Consider the following 23,882-nt stretch of genomic DNA (forward strand, 5'->3'; position numbering starts at 1 on the left):
TAGCGGTTTTCCAGAATAATTCACAACCTAAGCAATCCAACCTTTACAGAACCCTAAAAGAGGGCAATTTTCTTGGGTTGGGTCGGCTGTTGTTCCTTTATTTATAAAATTACATAATATACCGAATTTTTTTTTAAATATAATTTATGTCGAAATGCTGCTTTCATCTCTCTAACTTTGTTACTGCTAAACAGCTAATAATACATAATACTCAAATCTTATGCTGAAAGGTGGTTCAAAATTCACACAACCTAAGATGTATTAATTCTTTAATTAATCACATTAATCTTTCATTTAAATTTTAATATTTAATTCTTAAATTAATCAGATTATGAAATCAAATAATTATAATAACTATAATAATAATAAGTAATTATAAAAAAATTATAAACGTTGAAAATATCTGTTTTGATGTTCACATACGATTTTGAACAAAAGCGTTGTTCGACTATACAAACATGCTTTCAGAAAGGAAATATGGGCTTCGTCACGAACTATTCCCTATGAACGAGTTTGTTAAGTGTAAAATAACAACTACTGTCATTCATGCGGTGGTATACAGTGCGCCACCGATGTGGTTTTGCATGACTTACGTATGGTTACCAGAACATAGTAGTCATAGTATATTGATGTATGTAAGGTGGCACCTAGACTTAAAGTCCATCTCCACCGTATAATCAGTATCAAGCAGAACATTTACCAATAGAAAAAAAAGAAAAGTCACTCTGCTGTTGTTGTTTGGTTTTTAGGAGCATTAGCAACTAAGGCCATATTGCCCCGGGGGGATATGCGGTGGTCATTCTCTGACCTTTCCACATCCTCCGTATTTGGTGGTCACGGGCTCGAACCCCGGTCTAATCAAGAAGCGTGTGCTACGCACTGCTGCTTCTGCCCAACTGGCTACGGAGGCCCCAAGTCACTCTGCAACCGAGGAGCAAACACCAAATTGGCGATTGCCTCCCGGTGCCCATCCCTAGAGCCGATTCTGGGTCAACTATTCCTCTCTGTGCACAATGCACGAACTCCATACCCATCGGATGAAGTGCAATACCGATAGGTGCCACCTTCCTCGCATCCTGGCTGCCCACAGCAGGAATACCAGAACAGAGCAGAGAAATCGACCAGAACGGAGAAATCAACTCATTCATTTTGGTTTGTGCGAATTTTGAATCACCCTGCAGTATTAGAGAATTATGAGAGGGGCGCTAATCACCGCCCATATGAAGAACGGTTTGGAAGGTACCAACTGCAAGGCTTGGTCACTAGGCATCTTAGCCCTTCGTGGCAGTAAGTGGTTTCGCCACTCGTGACTCGTTTGGGAAAGTCTGGATTCTGTTCCCATCAACGACTGGAGGAATTTTTTAAAAAATACTATTCGATCATGGCTGTAGTTAGCCGATCTCAGGCGGAGGGAATAGAGTTTGCTCTAGAGTTATTTCTGGTTTTTCAGTACACATAACATGCAGATCTACTCGTGAACACACACTTGTAGTAATTGACATAATAGGATACACCCAACAACAACAACTAAGGAGGATCTAATTGAGGTGTAGAATGGAATCAGTAAATTAAACGGAGATTTATTCTCACTGGTGGGAGTAAGAAGAACCAGTACCATAGGGCACAAATATAAAATCTTAGAAATAACAGAAAGCTAGGCTGATGAAGTTTACTTCTGGACAACATGCTGTACTTTATTGTAATAAATCTGCCAAAGTGGCCAAGGCGGAGAGTTTAGTTAAGTTCAAACCGGAATAGGATAATCACTTTGTTGACATTTGGGAAAGTATGAATGATAGAGGAAATTTCTTTAATTTTTTAATTTTTGCAAATACAGAAAGAGTTGACTTACCTACATCATTTAACCATTATAACACTATGCTAATATTACAGTTTGGTAAAGGCAACCAGGTGGACACAGTATAACATACATGGACTACCGAAAAATAATCCACATACTATAGCAACCGCGAACGATCTCCTAATACTGAAAAATGTTATACACATTAATGTATTAATACATTTCGAGTAATATCTGTGAACACTTTAGACCAAGTCTTTACAAGATATTACTTCTGTTTGATTTATTTAAAATGAATAAGATCAACTTTTTTATTTTACAGAATTCGCCTTAATTAATTTTTTTTTGTTAGACCTTGTATTTTTCTTTTTGGGATTGTCGCAGATACGAGAAATTGTCCCTATCATATTCGAGAGCAAAGATGGATAAAACTCCAGATTTTTTTTATTTTTTTTTATTTGGTTTTTAGGAGCATTATCAACTAAAGCCATATTGCTCCGGGGATATGCGGTGGTCATTCCCTGACCTTTCCGTATTTGGTGGTCACGGGTTCGAATCCCGGTCTAATCAAGAAGCGTGTGCTACGCACTGCTGATCCTGCCCACCTGGCTACGGAGGCGCCTCAAGATCTTGGGTACTAGTCCATATTTCGACAAACGGACAGGAACAAAGTAGATTGGCAGGTGCCACGCACTGCTTTCCCCGCATTACTTGCGGGGAAAGCCCACTGTCCTTCTAGGTTGATATCCTTAGGGTGTTTTTCCCTCCACTTGCCGCTGTTTTTAAATTGGGAACTCGTTTTCCGATTTTAAAACAGCGGAATGGGGGGTGATAAACACCCTACCTAAGCTAAGCACCCCTCCTCCTCGACGACACAAAACAATCAGAAAGAGAACGCAATAATCACAGAACTCGACCGTACAATCACTCCGTTCTACGACCACGCCCTCTGCCCTGAGACATGTGGTACCCAAATAACAGAGTTTAGCCCAAAGGTGTAAATCAAAAAAGTTCCATATAATCGGCAAAATCCGGGACGCTTTCCGAGAAAAAAAAATCATTTTCCAATCCGGAAATATTATACAACAATCGTGCCCCCGAATCTACAATTACTTTTATCTTTAACAATCAGCGCAAAATGAGGAGTGGACAGTTCTCTCGTTCAGTGCTATCGCTTTTTCAGTAAACTTTATAACCTAGTGCGAACTACTCTTGCAAATTACAGCTGTGTCGCTGGTCATATGACGCTTGCGTGAGCGGATGACCATTTTTGCACCACTTTGGAATAGCTCAGAGCGAAGAGAGATAAAAAATGCCCAGTGTGGATACAGTTGGAAAAACGTATGCCTCATTAGTTTATCGCTTCCATAAATAGCAACTTACTGACGTGCACAACCAGTAGATTTAATTCCACAAAACCTTAGGTTTCAGCGTTTACTGTATTTATTCCCGATAATTGGAGAGCGTTCCTTTTATCATAGTTGTCACAAAAATCACGTTTCTTCGTAAGCCTAAAAACCAAGAAATAATACAGGCAGGAATACGAAAAAAAAAAAAAATCGAAAATCTCCGTGAGAAAAATCATATTGCTTGTACAATCCAGTACACGTCTGACAGTTGGAAATATGGTGTAAAAGGAATAGGACAATACCAAATGATTAAATTACTGCCAAAGTATTTTACTGATTAATGCCAGTGTATTCCCCAAACGGTCAGAGATGTCACTATTCTGTCTGCCATGAATGCTCATTAATTTGAATAATCAGCCCGAAAGTGTGTCAAGTGAGAGGGCGCTGATTTCACTAACAAGAGTATTTGATCTTTCAGTTATATAACAATATTTTCGCACGTCTTAGAAATATTGTGTTACGTTGTAGGTGGTTTACATCTCTAAGTTAATTGTAAATGAAAAAAATGTAAATTACTTTTTTTTTTTTTTTTTAATTTTAGTAGTTGCGTCACAGTTGATATAATTATCGTTCTCGTCACATCGGTAGGAAAAATCCAACGTTCAAATCGCATAAATGAAGCGAGAAATTTTTATAATTTTTACAGCGTGGCCGAGTTAGTTGGTCTCAAAAGAGCGTTGTACGTTTTTATCTCACTGGAGTTCGGATTTTTGTCCTTCAAAGAAGCAAATCAATCACAGAATACACAGAATTTAAGGACACAACGTACTGCCTCCTCATAGCCTTAGTTGCTTTATCGTTTAACCCACACACTCACTCCAATTGTGGTGGTTAAACACGGTCAACGCTGTAAGTAGTATACTAATAATAGCAGATTATTAGTAGATTAATAATAGTTTAAAACAAACAGAAAACGAGGTATTGCCATATATTTTTTAAATATTTAAAAACTCTGTTTACAAAATAATATAATTTAATTTACAATTGGTTTTTATTTGCCTTCCGTTCTTTAGTTTTGATCATAATAAAATTATTATGATCACATAATAATTTTGTTATTACGATAGTTTTGTTATTATAAATATTAGGACTATGTATTAAACCAGTGGTTTTCAATCGGTGTCCGCGACACCTTAGGATGCCGCAATAACATTCCAGGTGTGCCACATAATTTGGGTTTACGTTACTTAAACTTATTTTTTTTAAATTTATATATTTATTTAATTATAAAAAGGTGTAGGGTATCTTTTTAATTTTGTGGTGATCTATAATTGATGTTAAATAAGTACCTCTATAATTTTTATTATGAATTGTAATTTTGTTTATAGCTATATTATTGTAATAATATCATATAATATATATATATAATATCAAATATAGTACCAATGAGTTAAAAACAGTGGAAATTTTTACATTATAACATGCATATATATATATATATATATACGCAGTATATATACAGAGAGAATCGGATCTAACTGGAAGAAATTTGAGTAGGAGCGCCACAAAATAAAATAAATTACTTAGGGGGGCCGTTATTAAAAAAAAGGTTGAAAACTATTGTATTAAACTTTAGAAGTTGCTAAGTGTACTGTTACTTCTCTGTAAAGATGCTAGTACTTACAGTGAAGTAGCGTGTTCAAAATGCCGAAATGAATAAGGAAAATTCTGTCTCCTTTTCACTTTATAATTATCTGTTCTGAGAATTTAGGAAATATAGGCGGTCATCTTTTTCGAGTAACAAGCAAAAGTTGGTAAAAAATATGTTTGAGTCACAGTTCTTCGTGACTTTCGAAAACTAACAATAAAGGTCAGAATAGTGTGCAAGGTATACTTCCATTAGTTTAATGCAGATTATTATACTCTAGATTCCATCAATGCAGGTGTAAGTAGACCAGTTGGACCAAGTCCAAACCGGCAAAAACAAACCCACATCATACGTAGAACTAACCCTGCCCTTCACAGTCGATATGAGACAATTTGGTTACTTCATTAATCCCCTAGTGGAACGAAAAGAGAGGGGAAATTCATTACTTTCTCCCACAGTATTTTAATGTTTTCGCTAATTGAAGTGGATTTTTCTGAACTTTTAGCTCGTGCCTAAAAGTAGAAGGCTTAAAACCCTTGAAAAATTTCTTTTTACCAGAGACTAGAACAAAAACTTTCAGACATGCTATAAAGATAAGTGCAGTAATGTAGGTGAGCTTGTGAGGATCAGTAAGGTTGATACAGGCTAAACAATTCAACGAGTTCGTTCATCTCTGAAAGTGATGGATGGATTGCATGGAGGAAGATTTTTATTGTTCTAAACAAAGGAAATAATTAGCATCTGGTACTGACGTGCAAACCATTTTTCGCGAGTGTGTTACATGCGATGTTTTGTTTCATTTTTTAATTAGTTGGGTAAGGTTTTGCTTGCATTAATTGAGCATGGGTAAAAATTGAATTCTTTTTTTTTTTTTCTTTGTGTCAGAATTGTTATACATGACCTCAAAGCCTCAGTCACGCAAAGACTAATTCTATTAATTAGTTTGTGTGTTTGTTCTATTAATGCGGTAGGCGCTGACTAGAGATATATGTGAGTCACATCTCTGAAGGCCATAATTTCTGTTCCCGAATATCTCTTGTATCTGTATTAACGGGTGTTCACAAGTTAAGGAACAAACACAAAAACATTAATAAATCAAAAGCTTTTTAATTAGATTATAATTAACTTTAGCGAGTCATTCGCTTTAATGTGCCTTAATGTACAAATACTGGGCAGATTGCATAATTATGCCAATGAGTTCATGAACGGCCGAAAATGGCGCCTCGATAATCCATGAAAACTCCCTAATAAGACCTGTGATCTCCGTGGGTATAAGCGCCAAATCCACTCCACAAGCTGACAACGATACTGAATTAGTGGTAGCAGGTATCAATTTCTATTCTTTCGTTTCGTAAGAGCTGAGGCAAGCTCAGTGAGGTTTCTGGATGAGTGTCCATGGCTGGAAACCCCTCATTCCTTGAGCATCCTTAATAACCGTTGTTGGAATGAGGTTACGAGCTCTTTCTGGTCATTCCATACAAACTATACGCTCCTCTGAAGGTGATGACTTACTAGGAGAATCCTGAGGACATGCATTATCATTAATTGGACGAAACTGACTAATTGCTCCAGTAAAAAACTTATTGAAGACTGTATCTAGGCTCATGAGTAAAGAGAACTACGGTCCATCGTTCCTGGCTTCAGACGACATGTTTTAGGCACAACGTCCCTTCAGTTGAACACGATACAAGCCCTCCTATAGAGCTGTAAGCTCAGAATAAAGTTACTGTAGTGCTTTCCACTCAAGATAACCAGGTAATAGTCAACTTACGTGGAGGTGACACAATGACGGCTTCTGAGAGATCTTCTAGAGGCAGTCTTCATGTTTTAGAACTGGTTCCATAGTCTGTTTAAGAACGCTGAGTCACATGGCGACTTCAGCTTGACTTTTCTGCCTCCATTCTCCTTGTAGTGAAAGAATTAATGGTGTCGTTGGTGACATTTTTACAATGATGGCTCTCTTGAACTTAATAATGAAATCGATAACCGCGAATTGCAGGATTCCGAAAACAGGCTGTTTTTATCTGGTCATCCGATTTTATGCATGTTGCGCATGAGTTTTTTAATGTGGTCAAATAAGTTATTTTGTTTCATGAATTACGAATATGTGATTCTACTTTTACCTTTATTTAAAAAATGCATTCACGTTTTTTTTTTGTTCTTTTTTAACTTTTGAGCATTGGTATGTTATAAATGAATACTGGCGCAAATCCTTAATTGTCCAATTTAAACGCGTAGTCCATGGATGTATTTTGAAAGATTGATCGCTATAACTTTTTAAAATGAGTTGATGAAACGAACGTTGAAAATTGCTATTAAAAGTAGTGTTGGAAAGATTACAATTGTAGTAAAGCGGGATACTTACTGGGCTTTTTATTTCAACAAATGAGAATAAATATATTTCTTCATAAAAGTGTCAGATAAAAAGAGGGCGATTGAATGTGTAATTTTCCTTGGCGTTACAATACTTAGTGCCTGTACTGGTTTAACATCAAAAATTGTTCTTGTTTGTCAACATATATTTGGTTTTCAAAAGTAGCTTTAGATCACAGTCAACCATCTAACATAAATGAAAAGGTTTGTCTGTCCTTAGCTTATTTCCTCAAACTCCAATCAAACTCTGAAACCATACTGGTCATATCATCCCTCATTGATCTATTCAAGGGCTGCATATGAATTTAGAATTTTCACACCCTTGGATACGCTGATTCTACCTCTTCCTCCCCCCTCTATTTCCGGCTATTATAGTTCTAGGTAGTTATTCAGTAATTATTTGGATCCAGTTTTCATTTAAAAAATTCCTCAAAGCGAGAAAAAAGATTTTACAAAAAATATTTTTAACTTATATAGAATATATGCCTCTGGGCTACCAAGATATTATACGAAATATTGCAATTTAAGGACAAAGCAGGTTACTTTGATTAGCATTTGAATAAAATTTAACACCAAGCTTGCTCAATGCCTGGTATTTCCCAATTGGGAAAGTTAGATACTGGTTACTCTGACTCTTTGATAGCTATCCATCACCACATTTTGTTATCAATCTTAAAATCCACATTAAGATTCATTGAGATGGTTTTGGATGAGGCCCTACTTCGAACCATAATAAGCGGAATGAAAATCTTCACCAAAGCGAAGTAAAAAATCGCTAGCAAATACAGACTAAGATATATTCTAACTTATTTTAAGTCGTGATCTCCCCAAGAAAACGTAGCACTCACCTATCTTCGCTATACCAGCAATGACAATCCACAAGGAGATTAGAAACGGAGCCGACACTTTTCGAAAGTCAACTGCTGCTACCTTAAAGCGATGAATTTCCTTGTGAACTTTGTCTTCCGACTTTTGTGGATCTACAGTAGGTACGGTCTCCGACAGTACAACAGGTAACATCATAGGGCTACTCTCAATCCGATTGTTTGTATTGGAAGGTACAACTTCTTGATGTTCCACTAGGACGGCATCTGATAAATCATCTCCCGCAAGTATGACGACAGTCAACAAGGCAACAACTTGCCAAACGACAAGAAATTGACGTGCCATCGTGAGGCACGTAGGCAATGGCTGAATCAGGTTAGTTTAGGGGTGACATTGTGTGTATCTCCATGTACCTGAGGACGGCGCGATCTCGCTGGCGACACCGCTCATCGCCGGATATTTCTGGGTTCACCCGAGAGAACCGAAAGTGTCCGTTGGAGATAAAACGCAGCCGACATTGATCTGCGCCGCGTGCCATAGAGAAGAGCATTTGATTACGCAATAAAGACGTCATGCCGGTGAGTTGCGTTGATTGGGTGGTCAAAACGGCACGAATACCATTTTGTAAACTAATTTAAGAATTTCGGTCTATATAGAATAAGCCGTCATGATTTATTCATACAAGCAGCAGAAATACTGGTGTATACTGGCGAGTAAAAAAAACTCCACAGTTGCTGTAAGTAATCGTAGTATAAATGATTCATGCGGTTCATAGTATAAATGATTCATGTCAGTGAATCATGTGTTGTAGTATACAACACGTGATAAACACAGCTTCATTGAAGCGGTTCAGGGTGACGTAACATTCCAGACAAGTTGATGAATAAAATCATGAGAGACAATAATCAGAGCAAAATTCATTTTGCACCTAGTTATAAAAATTTATGAAAATATACACCTGCGTTTTGAGTGTTTATATTTCATTGAATGTGACTGCATCAACTTTTGATCAGCTGATCGCGTACTTTCTGTTTGTATTAAAAATGTGGGTCAAAACGTTACTTTAGCGATTAACGCGGTCTCATTTGCTCTCTAATTAATTCGTTTTAGCATCGCTAAACAGGCCAATTAAAGAAACGAGTATATTGAACCCTAAACAAAAACCGTTGCCTTTTCTACGAAGTTGTTTGTATGATTGCCATGCATCTATCTTCATTATCTTGCGGAGAACTTTTTTTTTTTTTTTTTTTTTTTTTTTTTTGTTTGGTAGTTGTTGGCGCATCGGCTTCTGTGGCCATAGTGCACCTCCCAAGGTTTTTGCAGTACTTTGATCCAAGCCCGAGGCGGGAATCGAACCCGCGACCTTTGGGTTGGCAGGCAGGCACTTTACCCACTTGGCTAGCCCGGTCGGCTGCGGAGAACTGACTGAGATGTAATCTGTAAACAACCATCCACTTCCTTCTAGGCAGAGTGTGAAAGAGGCAGCGGGATGGCGAGGTAATTATTCCAACGTATTGCTTCAACACACTTTTCTCTCAGACAAAACGGAACCAGGAATAAGTCATCCTTACAAGAAACCGGAAATGAAGCGCACGAAACCAGGAAATGGCGAAATAACAGTTCGTAAAGTGCATTATTGACTTACTGCCAATGTACACCAGTATGACTTACTTATTGACTTAAACCTGGAGATGAACCTTTGGCGTAAGAATTCGAAAAAAGGCCACAAAAATTATATTACAGCACTAATCGCATCTAAAGATAACTGGGGGTGCATCCCTGAGTTTGTGTAATCATTAGATGTTTTACACATGCTGTGCAAAAGAATGGGCGTACTATACGTATTAGGCAGCGTTGAATAAATATTTCACAGAATTTCACAATATTTCACAAATATTTCTCAGCATCTAAAGATAACTGGGATACATCCCTGAGTTTGTGTAGTGTAGCATAGCACTCATGTTCAACCATTTGATGTTTTACACGTGCTGTGCAAAAGAATGGGCGTACTATACGTATTAGGCAGCGTTGAATAAATGTTTCACAGAACGTTACCTGTAGTATTGCAAATGTTGAGGTAACGAAATCAATTTAGTTTTCAATTACAACTTGATATAGAGTATAATTCGTCATGGTTGTATAACACACCGATTGAGAACTTCTGGGCTTACCCTGTAATTTATATGCCTGTGTGCAAACTGTCCTATGTAAAGCATTCAGATCAAAGTCATCTTAAAGAAAATGGATTTTTATTAATATTACGAATGCCAATAAAAAATTATTAACATTATTGAATGACAGTATCGATTCGTCGTGGTGAATTTATTGGTGACAGGTATTGCGTGCGATGTCGATTATTAAGTATTATAAAACGTGGTGTGAATATTACGTTGGGCGGTATGTTCAGTTAAGTGAAACAATTACTTTTATATATTATTAGTTAATCAATTAGTGATTAATTGGTAAGAAGATAATTAGTTATTTACTTTCACTTGTGTTAATCACCGAAAAAGAAAACTTCAATTATTATAAAAAAAATTGCGTGTGTACCCTGAACGCACGAAAGATGTTTTCTCTGTAAACATCTTTGACGACGCCTACTAAATTTTGAACAACTAGAACCGAAATCATGAACGATGTAATTTATGCTCACGCCCGCTACTTACTCTACCGAATCAATTTTAGTGATAAATAGGATACACACGCCTCTGCTTACTCTACCGAAATAAGCGTTTGGAAGAGGTTAGGCCAATAGCCTAATTACCCATTTGTTAAATAGTATGATTGCAACAATACAAGTATTTGTATTGTTACAATCATACGATCATGTTACTCTTCCTGGTTTGTTGCAAATTACACATGCAGCTCTATGAGATCGACAAGAAACGACAGTATCCATGCATAATACGCTATCGAAACTATGACTTGGCTCAGGATCTCAACGAGTACAAGCGCGAGGTGGTAACACGGCACATTCCATTTCTCAATGAGGAAACAGAGGTACTGTCAAAAATGAAATATGTCAAGACTTACGACGACAATGAAGAGCTCATACTAGGTCGTAAATTGTAGGAATCGTACTTAAACATTCGCATAACAACTGAAATATGTAAGACGATATGTTAAGACAACGACGACGTTGACCCTGACGAAGCATGCTGTAATGACTTGCATAGCCTTGTAACGCGACTGCTAGAAGAAAACCCCTTTGGAAACTTTTACAATCATCCAAACAGCGAGATGAATGAGGATCTAAAGCTCGCCCAGCTCAACCGACTCAGCGCAATTGCAAAGAAACGCGAAAACTTGATGACCAACGAGGACTTCCAACTTAATGAGAATGGCCAATGACAAGCAAGAGATTCTACTCGTACATGAAATTTGGAGTCTGTTATCTCCCAATCCCAAACTGATTTAAATAGTATTGACTGGCCCAGCTGGTTGCAGAAAAACGTTTTGATTCGCCTCTTCACGGAAATATACAACCGCTTCAGTAATACAGACGGGTACTATAGCCTACATTACATGTGCGTCAACTGGTAAGGCTGAAGCGCATGTAATGTAATGACCTTGGTTGTGCTCAGAGTTGGTTTATGCCAGCTCTGAGCACATCCAAAATCACTGCCCTCAAGATAGCCATTTCTCTGGTTACCAAAAGGTTTCTGCCACGGGTGGCAGTGGTTAGCCCAAAGCCACCTAAGTGGTATGCCCCAAATCATAAACGTTTTTCCGCAGCCAGTTGGTTTATGCTAGCTCTGAGCACATCCAGGATCACTTCCCATGATCCTTTGCTCGATCTCTTCTCCCGACTCTGTTTTTCTTTGTTATGAAACGAAGCCGACCGGGCTAGCCGAGTGGGTAAAGTACCTGCCCGGCAACCCAAAGGTCGCGGGTTCGATTCCCGCCTCGGGCTTGGATCACTGTACTGCAAAAACCTTTGGAGGTGCAATATGGCCACAGAAGCCGATGCGCCAACAACTACCAAATCAAAAAAAAAAAAAAAAAAAGTTATGAAACGAAAACGACGCCATTTCCGCGTCGCAAAATCGTGACAAATTGATTTTACTATCGTCCGAAATTTGGTAGGTGTCGCCAAAGATGTTTAAACATCAAAAATAAAAATCTAACGCTCCTGAAATGTAAAGCGTGCATTAACTTGTTTAGTACATAAATTACGAAACTTTCCTGGCTCGGTGTTTTAAGTCGCACCGGCAGCTTTTCCCATTATATGAGTTGCATTAAGAATAAACAAGGTCACGAGATGAACCTGTCACAAATTTTTATAAGTATATTTCTATTTCAATTAAAATAAGGTTGGTTTCAGAAGTGTTTATTATATTTTACTAGGGGGCTCTGCCCCCTGCTCGCTTCTTTCGTCAACCCCCAATATCATTATACAAAAAAATGTCTTAACCTGCTGGGCATCATTACTGAAGCCGCTTCGGAAAGAGTTTCCTTCACATGATCGACCGATTTGCTTAGACCGGCCGCTCGAGTGGCTTCTTTAAAAGTCTCGTACACTACTCCGTTCGCAGTACTCACGTCTTCGAAACACCTTAGACGTTTCACTTCGCGTACCAATAATTTCAGATGAAACCTCTCGACATCTCGCGTTGAGACGCTATTCAACCGAGCGACCACTTCACACATATTTTTACGTCGACGCCATTTATTTCCCGTTTTGTCCCACGTAAAATGTAGAAGTATAACGGAGTAAGTCGAATCTTTTACACCCTTCTCGTAATTATACTATATATTAACATTATAACGCACTGATTGAAATCTAATCAGGAAATCGCTTATGTAATTATTTACCTGCGCATTTGTAGTGACTTAATTGCCCTTCCCACTTGTACACGTCACTCGCATCCCTCGTCTCCCATTGGCTCGAATAAATATCACCAGGAGGAAAACTTTTTTTAATGTGTAGAGAGATTGTAAAAAAAAAAACGCATTAGATAAGTAGATGTATAAAATTTTGAAGCAAGTGTGGACTAAATCTGGCAAGTACGAGTGGCGTTTGAAAAGTTCATGGCCCGAGTATGAAAGATTTATTTGAGAAGTCTGGTAACATGTTTCTTTTCAACATAGTGCCCTTTGGAATCAATACCCTTTTGCCACCGATGTTGCAATCAAAGTATCAAAGTATTTTTTTGTAGTTTACTGGCGGTTTCCAGGGTGTCCCCTATGTCCGCCGTTCGTTAAGCTTAATTGTGTGCCAGCAGAATCGTTTTTTTAGTTCATCTAATTAAAATTTAAGTTTAAAGTTAAGTTTAAAGTTGAAGTTTAGATCAAATCGTTTGAATGTGTTTTAGTTAATTTAAGTTAATGTTTAGTGTTTAGTTTTAGGTTAGGGTTAAGTTAAGTTTGAGTAAAGTTTAAGTTCTGTTGTGTGTTTAAGTTGAGTGTTAGTTAATTTAGTGGGCAAGTTTGGGTTTGAGTTAAGTAATTATGAAGCTGGTTTTGACATTAGTGTAGGTTCGGTTTAGGTTTAAATTTAAGTTATAGATGAGTTTAAGTTTAGGTTGTAGTTTAGGTTTAAGTTTAAGCTTAGATTTGAGTTACTGTTTAATTAAAGTTATAAGTTTAATTTATGGTTGATGTTTCCTAATTTAATTTAGTTTTAAGTTAAGCTGAAGTTAAGTCGGGTTTGAGGTAGAGTTAGGTTTAATTTAATTTTAGTTTAAGTTTAGGTTGAATGTAAGATTTAAGATTTGAGTGTGATTTATAATTATAGTAAGTATTTAGTGAGTGATAAGTACGCGAGCCTTTACGGAATTTAAGTTATCTATCGCGGTTACTATTTATAATTGTCATTAGTGTGTGTAATGTGTTGTGTATGTTGTTTGTGGCTGGCATCTGGCATTTAGCAGCAGGGGGCCGCGGAGAACTAGTCCCGACCCCCCGCTCCCGTACCGCGCCACGAGGAGGCAGCCAGATTCTCTTTTTTTTTTTTTTTTTTTTTTTTCCTCCTTTCTCCCTTCCTTTAACATGGTTATAAGCTTAGTATTACGTGGTAAGCCATCCCACACTTGCAGGGCCCAATCCTGACCTAGTGTGAGGGATATCTAGGTATGTCACTTAGTCATTACGTGTTTATGGACCGTCCAAATGTAGTAGATCCCACACTTGCAGGGCCCAATCCTGACCTAGTGAGGAAGATACTAGTGTTGACACATGATTTGGACTGTTCAATTGTGATGGATCCACTCTCGCAGGGCTCAATCCTGACCTAGTGCGGTGCCTCATGGTGAGTGAAAGTCTGTATTTACATGGTTTAATATCCATTTTGGCAAAGGCCCTGGCATTTTCGAGCCCATGCTGGTCTGGTGAGTTGATGGTAGTTTAGGGCACATATTGAAGACACATATTGATGACACTTAAGCGTGAGTATTGCCCAGAGTGGCATGTCCATTTGTGGTGGACCACCACGTGGTTCCAGTTTAATGACGCACATCACAGTGTGGATTGAGTCCCAGTTCGTCCAGTCCAACCAGTCAGTTCTGATTGTTCCCTTGTATCGCCTGTCTTCTTTTGAAAACGCGCTCCGCGAAAGTCGATACCTGTTTATAGTGTTCCTCAGTAGCAACCAACCGTGGAAAGTCACTTGTATCAAAGACGTTGGTTTCGAGTTGAAGGGGAAGCCTGTAATCCGTGTAGTAGGGACACTCCAGGATGATATGTTGGACCGTTTCCAGGCCCCCACACTTACAGCACGGGGTAGCTGATAATCCCAGTGCGTTTAGCCTCGAGTTCAGGCTGCCATGACCACTAAGGAGGAATGTTAGGTAGAGTCCCGGATTAAACCACGATCTTATTTGTTTGGTTATTTCCGCCGCTTGAGGTAGGAATAGATGTGTTGTCCGCCCCTTGCTGTCATTGGTCCAGCTCTCTTGCCAGTCTATGACGTATAGTTCCCGTAGTCTCTCGTTGTCTTTTTTAATTGTGAGGTTTCTATCTATTTGGTATCTTTCAAAAATAGATATGATGTTCCTACTTCGGCAATATTGGAGATAGGTATTTATGACCTCAAATTTAATTGGGAGCTTTCCGCTAATTATCTGTAGTGCTGATGTTGATATAGTGCGGCACGCTTTGGTGGATGCCAGAAGGAAGAATCTTTGGGCTTGAGTGATTATTTTGTTAACAGTATGTTTTTGTATACTGCCTGCCCATGCACCTGCAGCGTAAGTTATGATTGGAAGCAGAATGCAGTTGTAGTAAAGCAACAAGGTGCGTGGTTTGATATCCCACGAGGTTCTGGTAATTCGAATTAATTTTCCTGTTACTGTCTTAACTTTCTGGAGTATATATTTTGCATGGGGTATGTATTGCTTTTTACTGTCAATCATCACTCCAAGGTATTTAAGTGTAGGGACCATTTTTAGGGTTTGGCTTCCAATCTTTATGTTTGGTGGTCGTTTTATATCCAGTTTTCCTTTCAACAGGATCTGTTTGGTTTTGTCTGAGGAGATTTCTAGTTTATGTGTGGTAGTCCAGGCAGTCAGGTCTTCGAGGATTTCTTGAGCGGCGCTTTCCAAGGATAACCTTGAATTCCCTTGTAGTAGAATAATGAGGTCATCTGCAAATGCAATCTTTGCTGCCGTGTTGTGTTGGCGCGTAAGCCACCCATCAAGGACCACGTTCCAGCAGAGTGGGCCAAGAACAGATCCCTGTGGGCAGCCCCGCGTAACTGGCCTGGTGACATGGCATTCTCCAGAGAAGACCACTAGGCTGCGATCATTGAAATAGTCCGCTAGGAGTCGATAGATGGGGATTGACACTTCGGCCTCTCGGAACCTCTCAAGGACACTCTGCCACCAGATGGTGTCAAAGGCCCCTTTGAAGTCCACCGAGAGACCAAGGACATACTTTGATTCTGTGTTTGCAATGGCGTTTTGCAGTGCTACAATGGCATCCACGGCTGATCTGCCCTGGGTAAACCCAAATTGGGATTCAGAAGAAAGATGTTTCCTGTTGTAATAGGCTCTCAGTCTCTGGGCCAGGAGTTTTTCCAGGGTTTTCCCCAGCACTGGGAGAAGAGCTATTGGCCGGTAGGAGGTGGGTAGGTTTGATGATTTCTCCGGGTTTTTAACTAGAAGTTTTAAGTTGGCCTTCTTCCAGGGTTTCGGAAAGATGCCGTGGGTCAGGCAGGAGTTAAAGAGATTTATGAGTAAAGTTGGACACTGTGACCAAATTCTCTTGACTGTGGCCACTTCCATGAGATCCAAGCCTGGGCATTTGCCATTTTTCATTGTTGAAATTGCGTTTTCAATTTCATCCGCAGTGAAGATCTCCTCCTCTGAGGGCGCAAGATATGTTAGGTGAGCCATGCGCATTTTAGTTTGTGTTGAACTTTCGGGCCACATTATGTCTTGGCGGATCAGTTCATCCAGGATGGTATCTATGGATTCATTCCAGGTAAGGCTCTCAGTCTCGCCTGTGGTCATGATGGACTGAAACACCTCCCCAGGATGGACCTTCTCCGTAATCAGCTTATAGACTAGTCCCCACGGATCATTGGTAGTTGATTTTTTGACCAAACGGCCCCACGCGTTTTGTTTCTCATGATAAATGGTGTTGAAATACTGTCGACGAAGTTGTTTATATTCTTCATAGAGTGCATGGATGGCATCCGGGGGTCTACCCTGTCTTTTGGCTTTTTGGAGGACTTTCCTGGCTTTTTTCAGTGTTGCCCTCTGTTTAGTCATGGTTGTTGTCCACCAGGGGACGTAGTTTGGTTTCCTTATGCATTTTTTTAAGCTACCGTCACTGATTTCCGTTATTTTTTCCGTGATGATTTGGAGGAGTTGGTCAGTGGGAAGGTTGGAAATGGATGTTAGATATTCTGGGGAGAATGTTTCCTTCAGAAGTCTGTCAAATCTGTCCCAGTGTCCCTTCTTCGTTTGATATCTTGCGAAATTATACATTTTCCGTCCTGGGTGATTGTTTGGTTCAGAAGTCAGGTGGAATGTTATGACCATATGGTCACTAGCTGACCAAGATGGACGCACCTTCCACTCTCTGATTTTATGTCTTAGTGGGGGGCCCACTATTGTTACATCAATGTAGGATTCCCCTGTGGCAGATGAGTAAGTCGGTGGGTGGCCCTGGGTGTTTTTAATAATTAGGTTTTTGGAAGTTATCAGTTCTTCAAGCATTTCACCCCTGTCATCAGTTTGTGGGCTGTTCCAAGAGGTAGACTTTGCATTTGTGTCTGCCATAATGATCACATTTCTGTCAGGCAGCCTATCCATGTTGCAATGCGTTGATTCCAGCTGCGAAGAAAGTTTTCTCTTAGGCCTTCAGGAATTCAGCAATGACGTCACTGTCGGTGAGAAAATGGTATGCCAACTGTTGGTGCTAAATCGGATAAATATGGGGGATGGTCCAAGATTTCAAAATGGCATTCATGTGGTGCAGCCGTGGTAATGACAGATTTGTGAGCAGGTGCGTTGTTCTAGTGGAAGCAGACTCCTTTGCTGAGTTTTTCCTTAGCGTTCGTCTTTGATGTTTTCACGTAGACACCTCACATTGTCTGCGTAATATGTCCGTGACTGGTCTTTCTGAAGGTAGTCCATCAATAACCTAAAAAAAAAACCATGCCATCACCTTGCTAGTATTAGGAATCGAATTTGATTTTTTTGGAGGGGGAGAAGAGCTATGTGTCCATTGTTTGGACTGCTCCTTTGTTTCTGGCTGTAGTGATGGACCCATGTGTGATCCATGTTCACGAACCTTTCAAGAAAATTTGCTGGATCTGCTTGAAAATGTTGCAAACGTTCACTTGACATGACAACTTTTGCGCGTTTTTCACCTGCTGTCAACAACTTTGTGACTCGTCATGCTGACACCTTTTTCATAGCGAGGACCTCTGTTATTATGTGGTACACGCATTCAGATGAGATTCCCAAGACGCTAGCAATGTACCGAACTGTCACTTGTCGATCACCCATCACCAGATCATGCACACTGTCGGCAACTTCTGTAGTGATGGACGTTGCAGTTCTTCCAAACAGCGTAGATCATCTTCCAAGCTCTCCGTTTAAATTCCGCTTCCCACTTAGTCGTGGAATAGAAGGAGCATCCTCCTCCAGCCTTGTAATGATATCCTCCTGAATTGCTTTTGGCGTTAGTCCTTTTTTCCCCAAATATTGGATGACTGCATGGTGACTGATTTTGTCCATCTTTCCTAATTCACACAATTTTGTCGACTTCAGGACCTGTAATTTAAAAAAGACGTTATTGCATGAAACTTGGTGGAATACTATTTGAAGTGTTATACATTGAGTACAGAATTTTTTAACACTATCACTACCCTTTCATACTCAGGCCACGAACTTTTCAAACTCTCCTCTTCAGAAACGGCGCGAGCGTTTGTGGCACCTGAGGCAAAACCTTGTAACTGCGCCTAATTCATATCGTATCTTAACACGCATATACTGTACGTATATGCATTAGTCCATCTGGCAGCGCCTATTTTAGGCGGCGCCTGTGGCAAGTGCCTCACTTGTGCACCCCTAGCTCCGGGCCTGTCCCTCTTAATTAATGAGATTTCTGGCATTAATGTTCTGTAGAAAATTATATTTCTTTTCCTCGCAATCGGCGACATTTGCCCGTTTTAAACTGTGATAAGGTCTTAAAATTGAAATTATAAATCTATACAAGTAAATACCCTCATAGTATACGAGGAAAATTCAATATATCAATCAAGTATAAATCAATACAAGTAAAATAGTAGTCCACAAAAGTTCCTATAGTAATTTTTTCCTAATAAATAACGTTTAACGAATTATTTTTTTAATTAGAAAGTAATCTAAGAAACTTGTATTTTACTGAAAAAACTTTCACGATTGCTTTCATTTCGCTCACTCTCCCCAGTCATCACTTAGTCAGAGATTTTGAAAAGGTGGCACTTGTCATTCATGATTTTATTTTCCATATAGCAACCATCACAGCAACAGAGTAGGTCCCGTTATGGCTACGCACTGAATCGGCGTTACAACTAGCCTTAAATCTGCTCTACGAGATTCATTTCAGGATTCGAGGAACACTAGGCACGACCTGTCAAAGTGTGGAACCTCACTTTCCTTCGTTTTCTGGGTATTCTCGAAACAAAGATATGACAATCAGACCACTGCGCAGTGCGATTCTGAACTGTATTTGAACTTCATTTTACTGAACTTTATAATAAACTGTATTTTGACAGTTTATTACGTTTATTAGCTATTCCACAAGCCATGGATATGAAAGTGAATGCAATGGGATTAAAGAGGAAAACCTAGTAAGAGATGGTAGTACGAAATAAAGATTTGCAGAGGGTTGGAGAATACTTCGATTGTACCCCTTCCACCGAGGTATTGCGTTTAGTAGGTGTTTAGGATGTTAGAAAAAAGGGAAAGCGAAAATTGAGACAGCTGATGTGGGACTATTTTATGGATTCTGTGTTTTTTGGAGTGGGGAAGCATTTTCTAAATGGACTCCAGAAGTTAACATCCCCAACGCTCTCCCCTCACAAGTAAGCTGTGAATGAACAACGAGGAAGTATTTTAACCACTAAAGAAAATGACTATTTTTAATGTTTTATGCAACAGAACAGATTTTTTTTTTTAATTAGGAGACTCTTTCCACCTTTGACAAGGTCGTGAGATGCGACCATACATAAATGTTCGACAAAGTTGCCGAGATAGTCAGTGTTTCTTACGGAAACTGTCATGCCATTCTCTTTGATAAGCTCAACGTGCATCACCTGTATGGGCACTTTATTCCACCGAATCTGGGTGTTTCGTCGACAGCGAGGTAATATTCGAAACTCCCGTAACTGTGACAAGGAGTAAATTGTGCTTCACTACGACACTGCACGAAGCAATTAATCGTTGGCAACCGATATTTCGCAAAGCATACATTTCCTATCTTTTGTGACCACTCTATTTTCTGTCCTCGCGTTAACGAGGTGGATAACGTGGCTGCTCTCTCGCACCTTGCGGAGGAGGAAAACCCTGGGTTCGATTCTTGCTGCTGGTGGCATCCTGACGGGAAATATTTCTTAACTTTGGCCGAGGCTTCAATGGTTTGTTCTTCCAGGGAACTCGATTTTTCTGTCCCACAAAACAGGTTCGTTATTATACCGATGGAACAAAGGCGTTGATGCGTAAGTTAAAAATCATGCGGCTCTCTTGTCTCGACACTTCATAGCCTTAGTTCCCTTGCCATGCTGAAAATTCTAAACAGTTCTAAATCCCGCTCGCTAGACAAAAATGAAATGAAGGCATTCTTGAAATGGTAGTGATTCAGGTCAGCATAGGAGGAACAGCGCTGTATGACAACGGCACTCAAGACTGTTTTCAATATTGGTATGCGCGATATGTGGTCGTGGAAGAGGCATATTTTGAAGGAGGCATGGGACGAATACTGAAAGTATGTTAATATACACATGAAATTAATTTTATTGATTATCGGCAAGAATCACAAGAAACAGAATTTTTCACTCAAATATAAATTCTAAGGCGAATGATGCTAATTTAGCAATATTTTATATCATCTGTGAACTTAAAAGTTTGTTAAAATCATAAGGTTGATTTCTCTTGGCCTTCAAATAATGCGAAACTTATTCTACAAAAACCTGCAATTTTTTAAAGGGTGCTCGATCTCTAAAACAACATGAGATCGTCTTGACGAACAAGAAAAAAGCGACATGAGATATTAATTACTATATTTAATAATCTCTCTTATACCACGTGAATTTAATAATATAGTTTATTAAGCTTATCGCCCAAACCACTACATTTAAGGGAGCCTCCGTAGCCAGGTGTGCAGGAGCAGCAGTGCTTAGCACACGCTTCTTGATTAAACCGGGGTTCGAGCCCGTGACCACCAAATACGGAGGATGCGGAAAGGTCAGGGAATGACCACCGCATATCCCCGGAGCAATATGGCCTTAGTTGCTAATGCTCCTAAAAACCAAATAACAACAACAACTACATTTAAGGTGACGTTTCAGGCATCTTACCGATGCTCATCATCAGACCATGCTGCTGACAGACTTCTGCTTGCCGAGGCTACCGGAACCTGAAACTGTGGGTGTGATTATGATCAATAACTTTATATCATCCGCATATGTTATTACATCATACCGGGGACACAAAGGGGAGAAGTATCGCTGAGAGTAGGAGGCCAGAAAGGATTCCACCCTGTGGTATTCTTGCAGGATATAATGGGACTTCTTGATTGTGAAGCGGAAACTTCTATTCTTCAATAAGAAAATAACGCTATTCATCCTGAAAAAGGATTGCAGCAGGTCAAGAAGGGCTGTGTAAAATAGCTTCGATCAGCGCACGCAACGGATAATTTAGGTTTCGTTTCAAAGGTCTGAAGGGTAAATGTTTATGCCTCCAGATCTGCTATGGCTGATCTATTTGGCACTACTAGTGTACCACAGCTAGTAGCACAGTTCGTAGACTCACCGTCCTCCGCACACGGGATGGAAAAGTTTGAGTCCCTTTGATGACATGAAGAAATTTTATGGGTATTTTTCACAACGTGGCTGAGTTAGTCGGTCTCAGGCGAGGGTAGCATGGGTTTTCGTCCAGCAAAACAGAAAATCGACCTCAGAACACATCCAATTTACAGACAGCATACACAGAGCAATATGGTCTAAGTTGCCGATGCTGCTTAAACCCTATTACAGCAACAGTTACTACTTTGTACATAGTGTAGCTGTCTTTTTCTGAGTCATGTTAGCTTACTGATGAAAGCAGTGTTTTTTTTCCTAGAAGTTTGGGGAGGGTGGAAGGAGTTTAAATAGGTTCGTAATCTTTCAGGAATATTGGCAGTGGGAGCACTGAGTATTTATTGCATTGGACAAGGAATACTTTCATGGAAAGGAATGAGTTGGAAATAGAGAGCAACATATCTAGGATGTAGTGGCTAAGACACTTAATGATAAGATGAAGAACCATATCCTGTCCTGCAGTACTTGATGTGCAAAGGTAGCTTAAGGCATTTTAAGTGGCTGTCTAGTTATGGAAACAATAAAGAAGTCATTAGTAAGGGAAAAGTTAGGCGCTGATGAAATGCTCTTCTTGGAAAGGTGTCGGTTTGAAATCTGGCAGTACGGCCAGTCTCGTTATCCCGATCAAGAGGTGAATTAAGCTTGCTACGTCTGGTAGAGTATAGTAGAAGTTACTTTTATCTACAGACTTCGCCTCTAGATAAAGTAGCTTCTGTGTATCTTATTATTGCCGTTGCCGTGTGTCAATTGAAGATAGCTCTTGCTCTGCAATGCAAGATCCTGTCCTGCGTGTTGTCAGAGATTGTCCACTGCCTGTGAAAAGGCTGCTTATTGTTGAAACTGTATAGATTCACAATACGCTTGTACTGAGAGATGCAAACAGGTTTGGCTGATGCACACGGGGAAGGAGATAATTGTATATATTCATCTTGTGGCGAGATCACCTGCGCAATTTGGGTCGCATACTTTTAGAACGTGCCATGGTATATACTTGGCTGCCTCCAAGCACCTGTAATGATGTGGTCCTTTCGTTAGTCGGGATCAACTTAAATTTAATTACTGAGACATTTATGACCATAATTGATTTTTCTATGTAACTGAGCATTGAAAAATCTTCTAATTGGTTTTGATTTTTGTCTTTTGTATTGGGCCCGTGCTTTACAATAAGATATTCTATCAGTAACATTATTTGTCTCTTTCCAAACTTTAGAAAGTTTTTTGTTACAATTGAAAAGTTCTGTTCCGATCATTTTTCCACCCCTCACTTTTAAGTGGAATGTGATTGTTACTCTTAGAGGAGGAAAGATATGCAACAGTCTAATCCAGCTCGTCAGAATGATTGTGACTAGGTGACTTTGTACTTTTCAAGGACATGCCTGTGTATGAGGGGTAGCTGTCATTATGCATTTTCAATTGTTGAGGAAATTCGCGGTTATAAATGTTGATGTTACGCGTGAGTTAAGGACAGTTGTCTTGCTCAAGGGCAGTAATATTTGGTCAACAAGTTAGTGCAAATCAGAATTTAAAAAAAACATGTTTTAGGAGTGTCAGACAATGTGCATAGTGTGGATGTAAATAGAGGGACAAAGTAATTACTTCCTCTTATGGGTTCTCATTGATGAGAAGAATTTGGACGGCCTTCATATAATCACTTAAGTATTCTCTTTAGATAATCAAGCTCAATTTAAGGTGGAAATTGCCAGTCACGACATGATCTGCTAATGGGTGATTCAAGTCTAGTTAAAATCTTCACTGATGATCACAGGTAGGCTCTGGTGGATGTACACAGTACAGATATCGATTTTGGCTGTATTGCGAGTGAGAGTTACAAACAATGCTTCATAATTAGAGGTTCTCACTTGATATCTTATTTAGTAGTAATTTAAACACTAATTTGACTGAAAAAGGTCGGACTCAGCCGCAACACTGACGCTTTCTGGAGGTAGTCAACTTGACATCTTGTGTTGGGGGAGGGGGGATAACAAAGATGCATTCTTGATCAGATTCTAACCAGGTTTTGGTGATGGAATGTGATGTATTACAGTATGTGTTAATCGCTAGAGCCACTAAGGCTATGAGGTATGAGAATTGTAATTACGTCTGTAATTACGTTTTCTTCGTTTGGTTTGCTGTTTTGCTGAAGGAAAAACTCGAGTTACCGGAAGAAAAATACATGCAGTCCTTGCCAAAAACCGATTAACTCAGTCATATTATGAAAAAAGCCCATGAAAATTCCTCGCGTCATTTACATTCGAACTCAGGACTTTTCCACTTGGTGTGGAATCATGGTGATTATAGTCACTGTGCTACCACGACTGCGTGGTGGGATAAAAATCTTCCTTTTTTAAGAGAATCCCAGAGTACACAGAAGATGAT

General features: G+C 39.4%; 1 protein-coding gene across 2 annotated transcripts in view; it reads right to left on the bottom strand.

Moving 5' to 3' along the window:
- The window catches only part of LOC150082639 (Na(+)/H(+) exchanger protein 2-like), a 313,793-nt gene that overhangs the window by 220,469 nt on the left and 69,442 nt on the right, over positions 1–23,882 (bottom strand). The window contains exon 1 of one of the 2 annotated variants that reach the window (XM_090377564.1): positions 8,020–8,037. The exons of the other annotated variant lie outside the window; for it this stretch is intronic. The gene's annotated coding sequence lies outside the window, so the exon portion shown is untranslated. Of the gene's footprint in view, positions 1–8,019; positions 8,038–23,882 lie in introns of those variants that run through there. 2 annotated transcript variants of the gene reach the window in all.

Source organism: Mastigoproctus giganteus, chromosome 7 (genome assembly GCF_048544385.1).
Source record: "Mastigoproctus giganteus isolate SK-2022 chromosome 7, ASM4854438v1, whole genome shotgun sequence".
Lineage (NCBI taxonomy): Eukaryota > Metazoa > Arthropoda > Arachnida > Uropygi > Thelyphonidae > Mastigoproctus > Mastigoproctus giganteus.